General features: G+C 38.1%; 1 long non-coding RNA gene across 6 annotated transcripts in view; it reads right to left on the minus strand.

Moving 5' to 3' along the window:
- Window positions 1-14,752, minus strand: part of LOC138116933 (uncharacterized) — a 118,450-nt gene that overhangs the window by 50,129 nt on the left and 53,569 nt on the right. The window contains exons 4-6 of one of the 6 annotated variants that reach the window (XR_011154410.1): window positions 8,820-8,958; window positions 6,175-6,241; window positions 4,054-5,486 (exon numbers count right to left, since the gene is read on the minus strand). The exons of 2 other annotated variants lie outside the window; for them this stretch is intronic. This is a non-coding gene — a long non-coding RNA (uncharacterized lncRNA). Of the gene's footprint in view, window positions 1-4,053; window positions 5,487-6,174; window positions 6,242-8,819; window positions 8,959-14,752 lie in introns of those variants that run through there. 3 more of the 6 variants (XR_011154408.1, XR_011154411.1, XR_011154415.1) reach the window with 3 other exon arrangements.

The raw sequence follows: 14,752 nt of genomic DNA on the forward strand, positions 1-14,752 counted from the left end.
CATAAATACCTCAGCCCTCCCTTTTTAATATTTCCAGGTGGCTGCCTTGGTACATCTTTGAAAATTCCAAGTAAACAACATTTCTCTAGTATTTGCTCACCCTGAACCAGAACAATTCAGGTATGGTAAACTGAGGTTTTTGAATATCTATCTGTTTTTCAAAAGCCACCTTTCCCAGAACCAAAAAAAAAAAAAAAAAAAAAGAGCACAACAGAATGGTAAAGAAAAATTAAAATTAGCTACAGCATTGCAGAAAAATAAGGCAACATTCTAACAAAACATAAATGAAGATAAATACATACATTGAGATAAGAGAACCTCCATTTAGAAATGTCAAAAGAACTTGCCAGGACTGAATGAAGCATAAATGAGAAAAATAAAATTAAAATCCCCTGGAAATAACTGGGATGTAAACCTGTCTGCATTTGTTGAAACAAAAGGAACATACCCAGACCTGAGAGGATATTGACATCACTAAAATTTCAAATAGCTCACCTCTTATTCAAAGGCCTTTAGACATATGTTAAAAAGAATGTAATTCTTGCATGCCTTTCTCTACTTTCATATCTGTAAGCACATAAGTAGTTCTGTTGCAATAAATGAGGCTTGTATTCTCAAAGTTGAACACTTTTCATTTGAACTTTCATTCAAAAGGAAAGGAAAAAGGGGAGAAAAAAAGAAAAGGTTATGGCAACATTGAATATAGCTCCATTGCAGTGACCTCAAAGGAAGGGACAGCTAATACAAACCCAGCCTCTGCAATAAAAACAATTCCAAAAAGTTAATAAAATTGTTAATATTTTATATTTATATGTATTACACAAAATGTGTGCCTTCTGAATTCCATCGCTCTTGTTATTTTTACTGTCCTTCAAAGTTACATTAATATAATTATTTTTCTAACAATATATATTTTATCTACTGAATTTCATTTGTGTTCTCTGGACCTTGAACACAGCCCAGATACTACATACCACTCTGTTATCCCCAGATGGAATCTCCAACAGCCTATAAATCTCCTTTAAAAGAGAAGACCTTAGAAGATCTTAGTGAAGACAAAATTTATTCTAAGGGAAGAGCAGAGACCAGAACACAGTGGACACAAAGACCCAATCAATCTGAAGCAGAAAACCAGACAAATTCTTCCTCTTCTGAAAGTTTCCTCTGGGTCAGGCCATGGCATGAACCTCTTGTGATACAGTGATATTATATCAATATTATTATTGATAAGGCATCAGCTATGAGTTAGATCTTCCCAAAGGAAAAAGCAAACAGAGAAGAAGTGGTCTCAGAAGTGAAGTTGACTCATCATCACCTACAGGAATTTCTGAAGCCTCCATGTGTGTGCAAGTCAAGTATTAGCCCTAGACCTCAGGCTCTACAGTCCCTCTAAGGGCCAGAGCAGCCAAACCAACCAGGACATATTTTGTGGTATTGGCTTTCTGCTTGTCTGCTGTGTGATGGGCTCTGATTTGGCTTAAGGACACCACTTTCAGGACCTGAGCAACAATTTTTATTCTGTACTGTTACAAACTATTTATCCACCTCTACCATTTACCACTAGCACTAGTATGGGCATGTATTTTTTCTCATTATTTATTGTTTCTCTGCCCATAGACCATGACAGTGAAATAGAAATCGATGAAATAAACTGGATTTTTAAATACTGGACTCAGAAAAACTTCCCTCTACTGTAATTACAAATGCCAAATTTCATGACACCTTCTTTTTAATAACTGAGCGATAAACCTCTCAATAATGAGTCTTGTAATGGAAATGCTAAGTCTCTCTTTACTGCTGTGGCATGAACTTGCTGCTATAATCAGCTATTTTTATCAGTTAGTTGATTACACCTTAGAAAAATGACTGCTGGCAGCACAAGTCCTGTTTCATTAGAGACACTCTTAAATATTCCAGTGTGGTAATACAACCGAGAACTAAGAGAAAGAAGGGTGGAAGAGAGTGAAAGAAATATTTAAAGAAAGATGGGGGAGAAGTGTAAAACTCAGGGGACAAGGGGGAGGAAGAGAGAAATAGGTGCAATGGGTGACAGTCTGCTGTCTAGCTCCCACTAGCAACGAAAAATCCCAGTTTGAGATATCTGGTTAGACCAGGTAGTTTATACCCTTTCCTAAGCAAATAATGAGTTTCTTTTACTGTTTTAAGTGTGTCCATGGTCTGTTGAAAGCCTACATTATTTCCATATTATATATTTGCATAAATAGCATCTAACTTCCAGTCGTGGGCTCTAGAGAAGCAGAAGAGGACTCAGGAAGAATATCAGCAGCCTGTCTTTTTCTGAAAAGTCTTTGAGAAATACAAAGTCCAATGCAAACCAGAAATATTGTATCTATTTTCTTCTTTTTAAATAGTAAACCTAAAACTTTTAAAGCTTCCTATTAAATTGCCATTAGCAGCATTATCTGAGCAGATGCAGCGACATACTGAGTGTCCCAAGGATAGAGTGGCATCCTCTCTACGTTAGTCAGCCGGAGATGGGGATGTGTCTACAAAAATCCTGCATTTCAACAAGAACTTTAACCTAAGAACTCTGTTATGATTTTGCTCAACAGTGCAGAGATAATAAAGGGAATCCATAAGACACTTACAATACACTTTATCACTAATTATTGAAATGTGAAGACATAATCCTCTAACCTTGAAAAAACCTACAAGTACATGTAAATATAATTATGAAGGGCACATGGTTGCAACTTGATGACAAACAGTACTAAACATGCAAAAGGAGGGACGTTCAAAGAGATTTTTTCCATATGCAGAAATTGTACCTTGTTTTCTTTGCTAGCTTCCCAGGCAGCATTGTGCATATGTAGTTAATCATGTCTGTGTTTATACAGGCATACTGCAAATACATTCAAGTTTTCCTAACTCTTCCACATTTAAATGAGAACCATAATGCTGACCATTAGAGAGAGCCAAATGCTGTACTGTAAGGAGAGAAAACACAAACCCTAGGGATCTTGTCTCAGTTACAAGATGACAAGGCATAAATTACATGACTTTCTAACCCTAATCTCTCAAAAATACTTTTTAGCCCTCTTCCCCCAAACCTTCAGAATTTAGCCCATTTGCTCTTCAAACTGCTTAAAAAATCCTAAACTCTTTTGTGATCCTGCTCTGCTGCAGAACTTCCTCCTGACTTGGACAGAGCCAAGATTAGACCCAAAGCAAACTCTGCCTCAGCCTTTGCACACAGATTGCACTGCATTTGTTCCAGCCTTTGGGGGGACAAAAGTCACCAAGAGCCATACCCTCTACAGACAAGCCCTCTTGTCTTCCCATAGGACTCCTTGTTCCACTTTTGTAGCCCAAAGATGCTGGGAAAGTAGAAAAGAACCCTAAAGAGACAAGAAGTAGAAATGAGATGCCTGTTTTATATACTCAATCTCTAACAATTTCCCTGCCCTAGGTCTCTAATCCCCTCAGACAAGACTTCAAAAAATTAGTCTGCCTGAAATATATCCTCACACCCCCAACATTGACCAAATGCATATTTGCATGTGCTAATTTGGTTTCAAAATAAGAAAGAAAGAAAGAAGAAAAAGTAAAGTAAAACCCCTTTTTATTATTAAAAGAAAAAATAGAGTAAATAGGTCAATTATATAAGGAAATCTATGCAAGAATCCTTTCAGCAAGATGCACGTTGCAACCCTCAGCCAGGCAACCCCATTAATATGAGTGAAGGTGAGCCATCTGTGAAGGTGAGGCATTGCCTCAGAGTTTCACAGTAAGTATGAGCATCACATCCTCAGCCACAAGGCAAGTATATCACAGGTGTATTCCAGGGCAAGAGCACTGGAGCACAGAATAGAATAGAGTAGCATCACTCTTAAATAAAGCTTTTTGTGGTTACAAAGCAATTATAAGAGTTTTCAGAAAACTGCCCTGTTTTATTAAGCAGAAAGTCTCCTCCACAATATAGTGAAACAGCAATTCCCACAAGTGACTGAAGTACAGCTACTATCTTTTTCTTTTTTTTTTTTTTTTTTTGATGGCTTTAATTTGCTTGTTCTTTATGTTCATTGGCAGCCCTGCTAAAATGTATCTTTTCAACCTATTGTCTTAGGTAAGATTATATCAACAGCTCCAGAAGGACCACTTTTAAAAATAAATTCTGCTTTCCCTTATCATTGACAGGAATCACATTTACATATTCTCCTGGTGGAACTGATAATGCACCAGATGATTAATGTCCCTCGATGTAGTGATACCTGTAGACTGTTTGATCAATGTCTTGCAAAGAAAGTGTCTTTCATTCAGTATGCTCAGAGTCCAAAAACGCCCTGTGATTAATGTAACTAAATGTTTGGGGTCAGCTGAAGCTCCAGTTCTTGTTCCTGATTCAATATCAAACTAAAGATAGGTCACAGGAGAGTGGATTAGTCATGTGAAGAAAAAGTCTGAGTGTGCAACTTCAAACCATCTCTTTAAGAGAATCTAAAGAAGAGTTCTGGTATTTTTTAGTTACTACTACAGTCATCTGCAGCATTTTTTCATCTCATTGTTAAACAGAACAGCCCAACATGCTAAGCCTTTTAATGCCAGGATATTTTCACTACAAAAATAAGTGGGTTTGATTCAGTCACTGGCATTGAAGTTTGGATTTATTCAGATTTATTTATTACAGTTAGCGAACCATGAAAATCCAAGTCTCTGAAGTTATTCCCCAAAGAAAGCACTTCATACAGTTGGAAGATAACAAAATGTCTAATGAATACTAGACCTTTTCTTGGTTTTACTTGATTATCTGGGGTAACACTGAGTATTTCTGCTTGATCTTACATAAGGTGTTTGGTGTCTTGTTAAAAACGAATGTGAAATATAGGAAAAGCTATCCTACTGAGGGATGACTTTCACTTCCACACATATTTACTCTTTTCCTTGAATGTGAAGGAGGTATAAGAGCCATTCAGCCAGTGAGGGGAAATAACTCCTCTTGCCATCCCTGCCAGCTCTTTTCTCTTGTCTCATTTCAAACACATCCCTGACAAGGAGGCAACAAAGTAGGCTAAAGAAAGAGCACACTCTCAGCTAACTCCCTACATGGTGAACTTGGTTACCATAGACTGTCTCTATAGTCATAGAAAGTCCTTGAAATTGAGATAAATCCAGGCCAAAATACGGCATGCTGGGAACAGATAAAGGCATCTTCTAGGATAAAGGCACCTTGTAGGACATACACAAGTTGGAGCTGGAATGGCTACTGGTTCCAGGACAATAAAGGTGATGTGCAGCTCCCTTAGTCCCACGAGCTACTGCACTGCACTTGCTTCTCCTCAGCTCAGCACTGGCTTCACACACCACAGAAACAATGCCTTGTCAACATACAGGACATATCCTCAACTATATCCAGATCTGCTGATGCAGAAACCTCCTCCTATGCCATGCTGTCTCTTATTCTGTTGGGTTGCCAGGCTTCACACAGCCAAGTGATAGAGGAGATGGCATCATCTTACTTGCACCATCTGCCAAAAAGAAAGAGATGGTGAGATCCAACTGAAAATTGCTAGTTTTCAATGTAGTTAATCTTATAGACCACAATGATCTCAAGAGTAAGGCGATAAAAGAGCAGGTAAGAAAATATATTACTGATGAATTTTCACTCTTGTCCATATGTCCTCAGAACTAAGGTACCATTAAAAGTATAGCCTGGGCCTTAAATTCCTGTGCTGCAAATGAGCATCTCTGGCAGCACAGCCCATTTTGTGACCTGCTGAAATTCCCAGCTGCTGAGGGCTCCAGCCGCTGACTCCTCTGATCAGCCAATACCTGCACATTACACACAGGATGGCAAACCTGGTACCAAGTTTACACTCATGAAATGTTATCAGCTTCAGCAGCTTCATTTCTTACTTTCCTCGCAGCAAACAAAGGTTTCTTTAACTGCACAGGACATTCATTACCCTCTTTCTAATCTTTTCCCTAAACACAGCTTAATTCAGGGCTTCACAACGGCATTGTGGCCTTACAGCATCAAAACTGATGAGAGCTTTCAACTTTAAGAAACTATAAGAGTCTCTGAGATAGTATTTATTATTCAAGAAAAACTCAAGACTAATAAACATATCAAAAATACTAATGCAGCTGCAAAAGTTAATTAATGAAAAATAACTATTATGAAAACTGTTATCAATAATTTTAGGAATAACGTACATGCATAATGAATGAATTTTGCCCAGGGGTAATAGCTTGCATCTTGGCCTGATTTAGTATGGAGAAACTGCATCATAATGAAAGGCAGAATTATCACATAGTATAACTGCTAGCTTTATCACTGCTTGGTAGGATCCTAAAACTGTCATCAAAATGTTAAAATTACATTCACCTAAATGATCTCTATAATACAAAACTATGTGTATGTGGATTTATTGCCCTCAGAATAATGTGAACAACTTCCCCATCACTGATTTGTAAAATGCTAATTATTCTGCTATAAAAATATACATCAAAATAAAACAAGATGGCACTTTTAAAGAGGGCAGGCTTGAGTCAGGAATTTTACCAAATATGCTCTCTTGATTTTAAATATGGATGAAATTATTTCTTTGTCATTTGAAAGGTTTGGGGTTTCCTATTTAATTTCTTGGGTAATTTTGTAAATGATACTGACTTAGGCTACTAAAACATGAAGGATTTTTCATTTTTTGAGAGATATATTTGATCTGGTTTTTTCAATGCCAGAATAAGTTAAAAGTGACTTCCTTGCTTTGGGAAGAAGTTATAAAGTGCAATCAATCCCTGAGAAATGACCTAAGAGTCTGTGTCTCTTAAGGGACTAATTCTGTCTGCATATACCCAAATCAAATGGAATAATAAATAGAGTTACTTTATAACAGAATAAATGTATTGGGAAAACAAATGAATGTTATTAACACACTCTCATATTTCAATTTCGTGTAGACAATATATGCTCAGCACAAACAAGCATTTCTAGCAAGGTTTTGCTACTATGTTAGAAATTGCATTGCACCTCCCCAGTAAACCTGCTTTTCATCATCAAATACCATTTAGTTGCATAGGAGTCTTATTAATGCACAATATAACAATGTTTTAAATTATATGGGCTCATAATGGATTACATAAAATATGAACAATGGTGTTCATCAAAACCTTAACTTCACACCTACCAACATTATTTAATTAAAACTATTTGTTAGAAGGAATGGGTTTAATCTAGCCTTATCTCTAGAGAGACTTCAATGTAGCCTTTAAGGTCCTGATTCTGCAAGGATGCTTCTATCCTTTCAGACTTCATTTCAAGGTCTTAGGTTTTTAAGATTCTCACACTCATAATTCAGCAAACACAAACATTTGCAGATATGAAGGCCAGAGCAGAAATCCTAACTCATCCACTAAGTGTCTTCCTCAATTTTATGAATTAACAGATTTATTTCAGTAACTTTGCAATGCTGACGAAGCTATAATTCAGTATATATAGTGCTGGGAAACTGGAGAAGGGGTACAAGTACGTGTGTAGAGTCTGCTTGTTCAGTAGCAACAAAATAATAATAAAATTTAAGTAACAATCAACATGGCATTCTAACAGTACCAAATTCAGTAAAATCCTGGAGGAAAAATTAATCTGACAGAATAATACAATTTTTTTGGTTGTTATGATTATAGATTTGTGGAACCTTCATATATATTTGCACTATGTCTGTACAAAGTTCTCTAGTTTTTCCATGAACTTCAAAGGTTTTCACCTTTCTGCCTTATTTTCATAGGACTAGGGCTAATGTGAATCCGTGAATAGGTTGTAAACTACTCCTCAACTCCATCCTAGGCCAAGTAGGATTTACCCAATATTCTGAAACAGGAAATATTTCAGTTCCAAAATTAACTCGTTTCTGTTGCAATTCATTAGAGATGCTATCCTTTTTCACAAAATGCTCAATTCCATAAAATCCAACTACGTTTCTCTTAAAAGAAAAATAAGCATCTCTGCTGTATTCATCTCAGGCAAATTAGTTTCCTCAAAAGCACATGAGCATATTGGGAGGAACACTTGGAAATGATTGCTAAAGAGGAAGGTTGCATGGGGTACATCTTCTAAGACATTGAAGAATGGAAGCAAATGGGAGTGAATGAACAAATTAATGATTAAGGAAGATTTTTTTTTTTTATTTATTCTGGAAGCTCTGTCCAGCTTGGCCTTCCAGGTTCGAGTAATCTTTCACTGTCAACATATGCCACAAGATTGATTCAATTAAGATTAGCGGCACTAGAGAAAAAAAGTGGCATGGTTTACTTTTGATTAGTATTGTCTTTCCTCCCATCTCACAGTGGCTGTGACCCCTACAACCAAGATAGTTTAAATATATTAGATGATGAAAGTAAATCATTTGTCCAGTATGTATAAGCAGAAGAGGAAACAAGCTTAATCACCACTTATGTTTTAGAGGCTTTTATATCTTTGCAAGGATTCTCTTTTCCATTTCATATATTGAATTTAATTGACTTATGATTAACTCTTACTCATATCTAAAACAGGAGCAATGGTGTAGTGCTGGAAAAAAAGGGCAGGGTACTGAATACAGTTTACTGCATGAAGTAGTGTAATTCCCAATATAATTGCCTTTGAAGGTGGATTAGTTTCTATCCCTCTTGCATCTGAAGTGTTTTAAGAGTATATAAAGGACACTTAGTTCCCATATCACACATTAGCAGGTAGATTACATTTGAAAATTAGCTGGAGACTGAGGGTGTTCATCTCCCTGCTGTCACTAGCATGGCCTGCATTTTCTGGTGGTACAAATGGGATAAACTCTCTTGAAAACAATAGAACCAGACATACGTACAGTAGATGAGAATTTGACTGAAAGCCTGGGTTGTTTGAATTTTTTTTTCTCTTACATCAGAATGAAGAAGGAGGCTAATTCCCACATTATCCATTCTAGAGAAAAATGTTACAGCATTTTTTCTCTTTTTCACAGTCTCCTAGGACAGAGAAAGATGAAATAACTTAAATCAGACAGGTATCCTCGGCTTCATGGTAACACAGATAATAATAGGTAAAGGAGCACCATTTGCTACTGTAGTTGTATTTCTGTCACTGCATAAAACGGTTTTATTCAGTTCAACAAAATAGACCATAAATCTAGTGCACAGTGTAAATACATGTGGTACCTTTACACTTCTGGAGCTACCTATAAATTAAGGGTTAACTAATACATTTATTTTAATTACAAACAAGCTGAAAGAAGAAAATCTCACCTCTAAGTGTTATAACGCAAAAACTGCAGACCAATGTCAGCCAACAGTAGCTTTTAGGAACATCATCTTGGCCAGCCAGGAGCTGATTCTGACATAGAGATTAAGTTTTTTTTGACTTATGCTAAGATTTCCATCATGGCACAAAGATAAAACGTACTTATTAGCACTCACAGTGTTTGATAGAAACATACATAAATCACAAATATTTTTTTCCTGACATACCTGAGGTGAGATCTTTGTCTGGATCCATGTCAAGTAATACTGGTCGAGGGTTGATAGGTAAAGGACACCAACATAACCTTTTATCTTTGCCCCAAATTCATATTCCAAACCACTCTCAGCATTGAGTGTAATGAAATCAGAAGTCTCAGTTCAGTCCCTAGTGGCATTAGTTCACATTATAAAATCATTACACATCATTTGACAATGTTGTGCACTGTTAGCATAGAGAAGAACTTGTTCTGTGTCTCTGGGGGAGACGGTCCCCACAGAAAAGATCAGGTTTGTGTGTGATGAGGAGGTGCAGGGGGGAGTGCAGCTGGCTGGTTGATAATGAGCACTTTGATGTTTAGCGTTTTTACTCCCTTAACACTCATCAAGACCAATATTTGTCAGAATACAAAGAGGGAAAAAAAGTCAAATTGTTGTTTTCTAAAAGGGCAACTGAGTAACATTTACCTAGTACAAGTTTAAAGAGAAATTCAGATGTTGTAAAATACACAGAATGTATTAAAACACCTTTGTCTGTTGCTATTCAAAACATCTTTGACTATCACTAGGCTGGAACTTCAATGCAAAAACACGGATGTTTTCCTATTTCTTCTCTTTTTTCCCTTTTAAAGGCAGATTTACAGCGTAACATCTGATCTCATACACTTGTCACCATGATACTCTCCAAAGGCCCTGAAGACAATGAATCCTTCCAAGTCAAGCAAAAGAGTGAATGTTTGCAGACTGGGTGTCTGACTCCGCATCTGAGGGGATTGGAAAGCACAGGCAGAGCCTCAGCTCACAGTCTCCCCAGCACACAGTGGGCTGCTTACAGTCTGCTTTCACAGCTTGCAGAAGCACATCTTTAATTACTAGGAAAGAATCCTATCTTTAACTGTAGTTGAAAAAATAGGTCTCTTTGCAGGCCATGTAGCAGGCCCTTTCTCAAATGGGTTAAGCCACAACTGTAATTGGAATATAAAGAAGCAAGGACAAATAACTAAGCAGTTAATTAGCTCTGCAGTTTTAGTTAAATGCTACATTGGCTTTTTAGTCATGGAAAAATCACCATTCCCAAGAGCGTGGGTGAAACAATCTGGACAGCTGCTGGAAAATCCAGTCCACAGGGGTCACTTAGAGCATTGCAACTGCAAAATATAAGGATGGTAAAGTCAGGTAAAGCTGGCTGGAAGCCATCAGTTTGCTCCAGTGTGAGAACTTCCTCATCTTAGTCCCATGACAACTTAACTAACCAGAGAGTTGTCCTGCCTAAGCCACAGGTTCCTACCCTGTGCCTCCCTGCTCCTCAATGGGATGAAATAGTTCGGGGGATGCCAGACAGGAGCCAGGGCCAGGACCATGCTGGGGAGATAGGAGCATAGGAACTGTACTTGGACAGGTCCAGCCACAGCAGAACCAGTGCCCTAATAAGTATATACTGAACAATCTGGGCTCTGGCCTACCTTAAACATTATAGCAATTTAAGTGATTTACAGTAGACTGAAAAGCTTGTCACGTCCCTTGACAGAAAACTTAGGGTTGAAAACATCTGGATCTGATTAGCAGCCATCAGCCTAGGGCCCACAAAAGCCATGGCTCAGGCCTAGAACACCATTAACATCTGGATTTGGAGGCAATTTCACCAAGTAAGTTGCATTTCCTTCTATGTTAGCCAGTTCTTGAGTTCTTTGATTTGGGCTTCCGCCTCATTTTCATAATTTCTCTGAAATTAATATACCACAGTTCATTTTTATTTGTAAGACTAATATTCTGATACAGACCGTTTTAAACAGAGCAACCCTGCTCATGCTTAAATAATAAAATCAGAAGACCTGACAACACTAAACACACTTTAGATAACTACAAGCAGGTTTATCTACTGCTCATCTCAGTGTAAATATTCTCAAAACAAAATCAGAGAATAAATGACTGTTCTAAATTGTTCCAAGTCCTTTCTGCTTTAAATTGCTTCTCCAGCAGCTGTACTCTGGTGGTGGGGGGGACGACAGGTCTTGGAGATATCTGGCTTCGTTCACCATTCACTCTTAAATGGTGTAACAGTTTTATGGCCTTTCCTTAATGATCACCCATTGTGTAATGGATTGCCAATCAAGGATCACTTAATGACAAAACAGAATAATTTAACCCCTATTCAAATGACAATGCCCAGAATTACCCACGTAAATGTCTTTACACAACAGAAAGTTTTTCAGCTGAATGAGGTAAATAACATTAACAAGCTATTATCCCCTAGCTCTTCCTCGCCAGTTACAAAAGACCAACCTTTGAACTTTGAACTTTTTCTTTGACTGATCGCGACCATTATAACACTTGCGTTAGTCATTTAAAACTGCAGGTGTAGCCGCTTACAATACCTAATAAAATGTGTAGCCTTCAAGGGAGGAGAAACTCGGGCTCACAGGAACTAAACTGCAAGAATTAGCAAGGCCATTTCAAAAGGATTAATGTCCCGTAATTCTCTCGCAGGAGTGAGGGGCCTGACACAGCAGTGGCTTTGCTGGCCGTGTCCCATCACAGCAGCTCCTGGTAGCCCGAGGCAGTGGCCAAAGCGGGACACCGCTGGCAGCAGCTGCCCAGGAGCGCTGCTCTTTGGGGTGATGCCTCTCACGAACTGTCTCGTTCTAAGGTCACTTTGGGAAATATCACTTGGGATGCTAAATCACACAGATAGTCTTAAAAAAATAGTTATCACTGCACTGATGAATGTACCACCAAGGGACAAGTGTGTAGTGTACACTGTTACCTTCCCAGTCAGGGTAAGTTGGTGAGATCACTTTATTTAGGTGACTGGTCATAAACTTATGAAAAGGATGAAACAAAGGGGTTGAGCATGAGACAGTGAGCATGAGTTAAGAGACAGGAACTGATGGGCAGGAGGTCTATAAGTACCTGCTCTTTCAGTGGAACAGACTTAAGAAAAGAGAGGAGGTATTTTCAAATCGGATACAACTCCCAAAAGTCTACAGTAGGCCAATGAACATCCTAGGAGCTCTACATAAACTAAAATTAGTGAATACCTTGCTTCCTTTAAACCACAGCCTGCGGTTTAGTGAACTGACACAGTACAGGAGGCACCTGCTCTGCACCTCATTCCCTGCCTTTGATTTAGAAGTGAATGAAAAAACAACTTGCAGAGCAAGTTACACATGACACGAAGTTGCAGAACAGCAAGGTAAGCACCCTACTTCTTCCATGTGATCTTTACACTTTTTAAAAAAACTGAAACCGATTAAAATGAAGTGCAAAAATAAGTAGATGTTCACTGTTTTTCACCAAAAGCGAATTTAAAAGGCAAATCAGTACAACATAACCACTTATTGGAAGCAGATTTTAAATTTGTAGAGTATTTATAAGACTCGCCTTACAAGAACAAGCACAATATATTTTGATTTATTTAGACAGTCTGAAATAAGCCACCTATGTTCCAGATAAAATTTTCAACATTATGATCAATTCTGTGCGAAAAATATGCACAATGTATTTGTCTAGTAATAAATTTAAAGACATTTGAACATGATTGTAGATATACTGCAATTACAGAAATAAGGTAACATGATCAAATAAAGTGTTCACTTTGAATCATTCATGCAGCTCGATTTAAATAATTGAAATACTAACATTTATTAATGTTTTGAGTTGAAAATAATACCAAATTATGTAATATTTTAGATAATTAGTATGTAACAGGAGCTAATCTAATCTAAGAAAAAAAGTGTAAAATAAATCAGATATTAAGAATGACCACTTGATTACCACAAAACTCTAGGGGAATTTGGGAGCTCTAAACCTATACTGTTTTAAAAAAACAGGGGGTTTTTGCTATCTTTTCTACTGATGCCTCACAAAACCAGGCTGACCCCACCAGAAAGGGCTCACAGATCTGCTCTCTTGAGTAGCTCCTGTAGTCACATGAATATCAGTACTACAAAAACTATCAAACAAAAAGAAAAAACCCAACCAACAAAACCAGACTTCATACCTAATAACCAACCAGGTAAGTACTAAAGACCTACTCATGGGGCCCTAAGCCAGAACCAGAGCTGATGTTCCTGTCTTGGTACATAAATACTGAGAAATTCAAATTAAACCATCTGTCTGTAATGCCAGAATGGATGGCCCACAGATCCAAATGGGGATCAGCAGACCTGCCCATTTCAGTCACTGCTTTAAACAAAGAGCAAGTCAGGAGTGTCTGAAAGTCTATGAATCCTCAGCAGGTTAGCTGAGTAAGATGGTCTTTATCATGAAAGAAGACACAAATCCACCTGCATGGTAAACAGATTTCTGGCAAGTTCAGAAGAGACGATAAAGGAAGAAGGACAGATACAGGTTTTTTTTCTGAGAAGAACCTGGACGTGCATTCCTAGGCACATCCCTGCCTCTGTTCGTCTTCTGCAAGGATAAAAATGTTGCAGCACTAGAGCTACCAGGGCAGCTGGGCCAGAAACAGCTTCCACCCAGAATCCCCCAGCTGCAATCCAGTTAGCAAATCTGGAGCTAACTAATATATCACATACCTTGATGAAGAGAATGGAAGCAAAAGCAATACAATTCCAGTGTTGACTGATTCAAGGCCAGGCACTTCTCACCGTTTCTGGTATCCACCTCCAGCAAGGAATGGAATCCCACTGTCACTGTTTTCTTCCCAATTTTCATTAACTTTCTTGTGTTAAAACATAAAACACACCCACATATTGTACCAGAAGTAATTACATACCACATAGAATAGGTTAGGGATGCTTCAAATAATTGCCTACAGTGTCCCTGACATGACTAGCAAAGGGCTGAGGGAGAACAAAGGAAGTTTATAAAGAAATCTACGCATATTCTAGAGCCTGACATCATTTCACACGTCAGTTTTGCAATAGGTACATTGGACATACCAATATACACTGCTTGTACACTGAAGTACTTTCTTTGAGGCCAAAGAATCTAAAGAGAAGTTAGGGAAATAGCAAATATTCAAAACCACTGAAAGTCCCCAACTTTGCTATGAGATGGGCACAAACCACAGTTCTAGTAGGGCTCTCTCCACTTTCCCAGAATCCCTGTTACAGGTTACTTGAACTGCCTGGTGTCAGCCACAACCCCTGACCCGTGTGATGCTCCAGCTTGCTAGGGGTGAAGGCACACGTATATCGTCGCATAGGGATCTGACATGGTCTTATCTCAGACCTTTTGTTGTTGACATTTGTCACCGGTTCAAAACTTATTATAGCCACCATCTCCGCTTAAATTTACAGATACGTTTTAATTAACGGGGGAAAATGTGTTTATCTCCTCCTAG

This window comes from Aphelocoma coerulescens, chromosome 11 (genome assembly GCF_041296385.1).
Source record: "Aphelocoma coerulescens isolate FSJ_1873_10779 chromosome 11, UR_Acoe_1.0, whole genome shotgun sequence".
Lineage (NCBI taxonomy): Eukaryota > Metazoa > Chordata > Aves > Passeriformes > Corvidae > Aphelocoma > Aphelocoma coerulescens.